Here is a 6,426-nt window from a genome sequence, read left to right as displayed (position 1 = left end):
CTCAGCTTGAGCGTATACATCCTCGAATTTCATAAAGGTACGAGGACACTGACAAATCCATAGCTCTCTCGGTGATGCATTAGCCATACTTTGTGAAGATAGAACCACAAAATAGTCGGCACATAAACGAAAGATGTAGCCCAAAGGACCAACATGAGTGCCCGTGCGTTGCTACGGGTTTACATAGAATTTCATGACATACATCCACATTGTTTGAACATATATAAAATATTATGACATGCAAAAAAAAATTGAAATTGATAATTCCACTGAGTATAGATAAATATATTTGGCTCTGTTCGGCGGGAATTATTTGCGGCTGCGGCTGATTTGTTGCGAGAGAAAAACACTTTTCCATGGCTGCAAAATAGGGTGATCTTGGCTGATAAACTCAAGCAAACAGTGCGATTGCTAGCAAACGTGACTTAATATTTCAATTATAGCCCAGCCGACCTGGCCAAACAGGATAAAGGATTTAGCACCGTTACATCAATCTAAACAATATTATCCTATTATAAACTTATGTGTGAGTGAAATCATAAGGCGGCACAGAAGTTGCTTGATAATGGTAGAATCTTTTCTACCCACACAGCACAATTTTGCTTCCTCGGGAACCGAAAGGAAACGATTTTAGGAGTATAATAACATAATACAATGACACCCCTCTCCTCTTCCCAAAATCACATCTCGACTGAATTATCCAATTCAATGCTGCTCCTACCTCCACCTAATCCAGCTGCTCTCGTCACTTCCAAGTTCCAACACCACCACCAGCAGCCACCCAGCTGGTACGTTGCTACCAACAACAAAAATTGGAAGTTCCAAATTTAGATTAACAAAAATAAGAAAAATATAGATGAATCTTAGCACCGGTAATTCTCTTAAGTACTCAAAACTCACGTAAAAAGAAAGTGCATTAATGACTGAATCTTTTAAGCTTGTGAAATACACTCACATCCATATGAATGCCAACATTACATTAGCTTCTCTCATTACAGTCACCAGATTCACTGTACAGTTACGAGCGGCTCAGTGCCTAAAATCTCAAGCATGGGCAATCAATCCGGCTATCATGATCGATGGACATTTTAGTTCTCATTCTCAACTGAACATTGCTACTTGATCCAAGCACTCTCTACATGATCTAAAGATGCATCAAGTGTATGCAATGTACAGAGCAGCAACAAATGTGCCAAGGAGTTTTTTTTGCATCGTGAGAATCCAGGGCCAAAAATCTATTCATGAATCGAACAGGATGATAGTATTAATGCATGAGCTGTATTCACACATCTAGAACTTAAGCAACACACAACAATGCATCAAGCTGTTATAGGAACACTCTAAAATGCGAACCTTTTGTAGTCATGGTGCAAGGCCGAAAATGGAAGACATGAGATTTCCAAGACCAATACAATCACCTTGCCCTTGCCCTTGCCATTTTCAAGACCATATCCTACCAAACCATATGTGTCAACAACTGAAATTGATACAGTTGTACCTACTGTCAATCCAGGAAGAACATGACTTTTAAGATCCATGCAGGTCGCCAAAAATACTGAATCTAAGAGGCAACAGATTTGGACTTTTGCTTACAACAAACTGAATAAATAAGTGAGACTGAGACATGGATGTTGCCGAACATGCAACAACCTTAGGAAATAATGTAGAATAGTGCATTTTCATGCACTTTTAGACTAAAAGAATGAGCCAAATAGTTTTATGAGATTGAACTGGCCCTTGCAATAGTTTGAATCATTCGCTAAAAGTCTAAAAGACCAAATCAAACAATGAAACACAAAACGACTGAATAAAACACTGAAAGACGCAAAAACTTCAGGGAAAAAAATGACAAATTGCAACAACTGGAAAACTGAAGAAACATTGACAATGATGGTGTCACCTTTGCCTCATGTCCTTATCTGTTCATGGTGCCCTCTATCATCGATGATTGGTAGCGTGGCACGGCGTTGATCGCGTGCAAATTGGTATCACTGGAAGACTATAGAAACCATTTGAAGCATATATCTCAACTTGTAACCTTGGTGGCCTAGGTTTGACCTGTAATTAACAGAGGAGACAATTAACACATAAGAATAGGCTAATAGTTGATCTACAAATTACATACATCATAGAGGTACCTCTAGTTATTTCTCATGGTATATAATAAATTGATTTCACATCAAACAACCTGCATGCCACATTGATCAAGCAACCTACGCTTCACTGTTTCAAGCTCTGACTTCACGAAAACAAAGTTCAGTATTTATGATATGCAACCATTGATACGGTTGTACCTACTATCAATCCATGAAGAACATGACTTCTAAGATCCATGCAGGTCACCAAAAATACTGAATCTAAGAGGCAACAGACTTGGACTTTTGCTTACAACAAACTGAATAAATAAGTGAGATTGAGACAGGGATGTTGCCGAACATGCAACAACCTTTGGAAATAATGCAGAATAGTGCCTTTTCATGCACTTTCAGACTAAAGAATGAACCAAATAGTTTTCTAAGATTGAACTGGCCCTTGCAATAGTTTGAATCATTCGCTAAAAGTCTAAAAGACCAAATCAAATAATGAAACACAAAACGACTGAATAAAACACTGAAAGACGCAAAAAGTTCAGGGAAAAAATGACAAATTGCAACAACTGGAAAACTGAAGAAACATTGACAATGATGGTGTCACCTTTGCCTCATGTCCTTATCTATTCATGGTGCCCTCTATCATCGATGATTGGCAGCGTGGCACGGCGTTGATCGCGTGCAAACTGGTATCACTGGAAGACCGTAGAAACCATTTGAAGCATATATCTCAACTTGTAACCTTGGTGGCCTAGGTTTGACCTGTAATTAACAGAGGAGACAATTAACACATAAGAATAGGACTAATAGTTGATCTACAAATTACATACATCATAGAGGTACCTCTAGTTATTTCTCATGGTATATAATAAATTGATTTCACATCAAACAACCTGCATGCCACATTGATCAAGCAATCTGCGCTTCACTGTTTCAAGCTCTGACTTCACGAAAACAAAGTTCAGTATTTATGATATGCAACCATTGATACGGTTGTACCTACTATCAATCCATGAAGAACATGACTTCTAAGATCCATGCAGGTCACCAAAATACTGAATCTAAGAGGCAACAAACTTGGACTTTTGCTTACAACAAACTGAATAAATAAGTGAGACTGAGACAGGGATGTTACCGAACATGCAACAGCCTTTGGAAATAATGCAGAATAGTGCCTTTTCATGCACTTTCAGACTAAAAGAATGAACCAAATAGTTTTCTAAGATTGAACTGACCCTTGCAATAGTTTGAATCATTCGCTAAAAGTCTAAAAGACCAAATCAAATAATGAAACACAAAACGACTGAATAAAACACTAAAAGACGCAAAAAGTTCAGGGAAAAAATGACAAATTGCAACAACTGGAAAACTGAAGAAACATTGACAATGATGGTGTCACCTTTGCCTCATGTCCTTATCTATTCATGGTGCCCTCTATCATCGATGATTGGCAGCGTGGCACGTCGTTGATCGCGTGCAAATTGGTATCACTGGAAGACTGTAGAAATCATTTGAAGCATATATCTCAACTTGTAACCTTGGTGGCCTAGGTTTGACCTGTAATTAACAGAGGAGACAATTAACACATAAGAATAGGCTAATAGTTGATCTACAAATTACATACATCATAGAGGTACCTCTAGTTATTTCTCATGGTATATAATAAATTGATTTCACATCAAACAACCTGCATGCCACATTGATCAAGCAACCTGCGCTTCACTGTTTCAAGCTCTGACTTCACGAAAACAAAGTTTAGTATTTATGATATGCAACCCCAACATGAAGGTGCTAATGTACCACGCAACATATGCTGATGCTAGCATTTAAGGAAACAAATAAAGCCACCTGTCGAAATCTAAGAAGTATCCTGTGAACAAAAATACAATCTTCTCCCCCCTCCCGTTCAGCAAAGAGTTTCAACATTCCATTTTATCAAAGACATGAGGAAAATCTTCCTACCAAGTGAATCCCTGCAATGTGCTTGAATAATCCAAATGTGCCCAACTTAGCACCTTTAACTAACAAAGTTAATGCTACATAGAAAGAAAATAGCTCTATAACAATGACCAATATGTTTAGCAAATGTATACCTTGCAAATCTTGAGTACTGAAAAACTGCTCACATGGACTACTGCTTTCTTCACAATGGCTCTCCGCTCAACTACAGTGGATTTCACCTCCATATGCCACTGCTCTATTTGCGGTCGGCTCCACCTCCAGCGCGATCATGTCGATCGGCATCCACCTCTTCGGCACCCACCTCCTCCTACAATTTCTCATCCTCATCGGTGAAGGAGTCCTGAGCCCGGGTCGATGCCGTGGGACAGGAGACAGGAGTGGTAAGAGGTGGTGAGGTCCACATGGACCTCGCGCTTCTTGTCGGTGCAGCCCTCGGCATAGACTGACGGGCCTCCATCTGCATTGCGGCCATCTCCCGCTGCAGGCGCTGAATCATGAGCATGGCCTCTCTGGACGCCGTCTCCGCGAAGGCCCGTTCGGCGTCGAGCTCCTACCGTAGCCCCCGCGCTTTGTGTCCTCCTTCTCCTCGAGTAGCTGCGCTGCCGCCGCCTCCAGCTCCTCCACCCGCCAGATTAGCTCCTCCATCGCCTCGCCGTGTCCTTCGGGACCTCCTCCCCGAGCAGTTATGCCGCCGCCACCTCTAGCTCCTCCACCCGCCAGATCAGCTCCTCCACTGCCTCGCCGTGTCCTCCGAGGCTCCTTCTCACCGAGCAGCTACGTTGCTGCCGCCTCCAGTTCCTCCACTCGCCCGATTAGCTCCTCCTCTGCTTCCGACCCCGGCGGTGCGGTCGTCGTGGATCCCGGCGGCGTGGCCTTCGTGGGAGCAGACGCGGATGCTGGCCGCGCGAGGGGCGAGGGCGACAGTGGTGCGGGGATGGGGATGGGGAGCGGCACGCGCCGCGGCGGCCCGTGGGATCTAGCGGATCGCACGGTGGGTGGGGGGCGGTGATTGCGGCGTTTTAGCGATTTGAGGAGGAGGGGGATGGGTGCTGCCGCCGCGGATCGCTCGCAGCAGCCATCGATGTTTGGAAGGGAGACGGGTGTAGGGGGCGCGTGCGGCGATGGCGCAGAGCAAGGTTACGTGCGGTATCGCAAGGGGAGGCCTGACCCAGATCCGGCCATCGCCGGCGAGCCAGAGGTGGCTGGCAGAGCTAGGGAGGTCGCTGAGGCATGTGGCGGCGGCGAAAATTGAGAGGGCGCGGCTTCTGTCGCTCGAGCGGAGAGGAGGCTGCGGGCATGTGGGGCTAGCGGCGGGGGGAGGATGGAGTGGAGCGCATGATGCAGTATCATAGGAACGGAAAGGAGGAGCGACCCAACAAAAAAAAAAGTCGAACGAAAAAATAGTCTTACTTTTGTTTTTTTAGTTGTAGGAGATTCGTCAGGTAGGAAAGATTTGCTAGTTTGCGCGGCCAGACGCTGGACAGACTGTCAAGGTTCACTTGATCGATAGGAAAAAAAACAAAAATCACAGATAAACAGTTTTACCCGATTTTTTAGAAAAAGTTTCAGTCAAAATTTCAAAATAGCTTGTTTTTTCAAGAAAATTGCATAAGTTATCTCTACAATATTTGAATCAAGAAATAGCACATAGTAAAGTTGATACAAGGGAATATCACGCTTTTCATGCATGTAGATGGACTTGTAAAATTGAAATCTCGGTGATAACTAAATTTTGCCCATCTCAATATTAGAGATTATCGTTGCAAATATTCTTTTTTGCACACACTCATTCCACACCTCAAACATGTCGAAGAAGATGAACATGAGTCGTCAAGTTAGGGCATCAAGGGTTTTGGGCACGGGGCCTGCTCTCTCCCCCGCGCCCAACCTTGATTTTGTAACAAGAAGGATTTTGGGAGGATGAGGGCAAAGAGGAGGCAGTAAGGAAAAAAATGATCATATATAGAAAGCCTACAGGGATTCAAATATGAATCGGCAAGGAGAGACCCTCTAAGTGACTAGTATATTGCCCGTGCTAACGCTACGGCGACAGGTAGGTAACACACATTAAACAATCATAGTGGACATGCTCACAACGCGACTCACACGTGGATATCAAAAGAAATGCCCATGCTAACGCTACGGACAAATCAAATAACTAAAACATTTGTAAGAAAATATGTTTGCTAATCAACAAGAAATTTGTTTACCAATTGACAAGATTTAAACTTGGTAGGAAAATATTTCTTTTCACATGTTTGGCATCATATTTTCTTCTTCTTTTCATTTGGATTAACAAAAATGATAAGCTGGCTACACACATGCATACCTATAAAGCAAGGCTAAATCCACCATTGTCCTCAAGCTCAAAATA

The 6,426-nt window shown here is 43.0% G+C and overlaps 1 long non-coding RNA gene across 9 annotated transcripts; it reads right to left on the bottom strand.

Moving 5' to 3' along the window:
• Window positions 1–407: 407 nt before the first annotated feature.
• Window positions 408–5,382, bottom strand: LOC136502037 (uncharacterized). 9 transcript variants are annotated; one of them, XR_010770409.1, is made up of 8 exons: window positions 3,728–5,382; window positions 3,490–3,647; window positions 2,934–3,030; window positions 2,695–2,852; window positions 2,139–2,235; window positions 1,901–2,058; window positions 1,354–1,453; window positions 408–796 (listed from the first exon to the last, which is right to left on the bottom strand). It is a non-coding gene; the product is annotated as an uncharacterized lncRNA (long non-coding RNA). The 9 variants fall into 9 exon arrangements; XR_010770410.1 differs by lacking the exon at window positions 2,139–2,235 and having other exon boundaries at window positions 3,728–4,073; window positions 4,184–5,382; XR_010770412.1 differs by lacking the exon at window positions 2,139–2,235 and having other exon boundaries at window positions 3,728–4,063; window positions 4,184–5,382.
• Window positions 5,383–6,426: the final 1,044 nt, after the last annotated feature.

Source organism: Miscanthus floridulus, chromosome 13, assembly GCF_019320115.1.
Source record: "Miscanthus floridulus cultivar M001 chromosome 13, ASM1932011v1, whole genome shotgun sequence".
Classification (NCBI taxonomy): Eukaryota; Viridiplantae; Streptophyta; class Magnoliopsida; order Poales; family Poaceae; genus Miscanthus; species Miscanthus floridulus.
The sequence above is the reverse complement of the archived record's forward strand: the minus strand, read 5'-3'. Positions and strand labels throughout refer to the sequence as shown.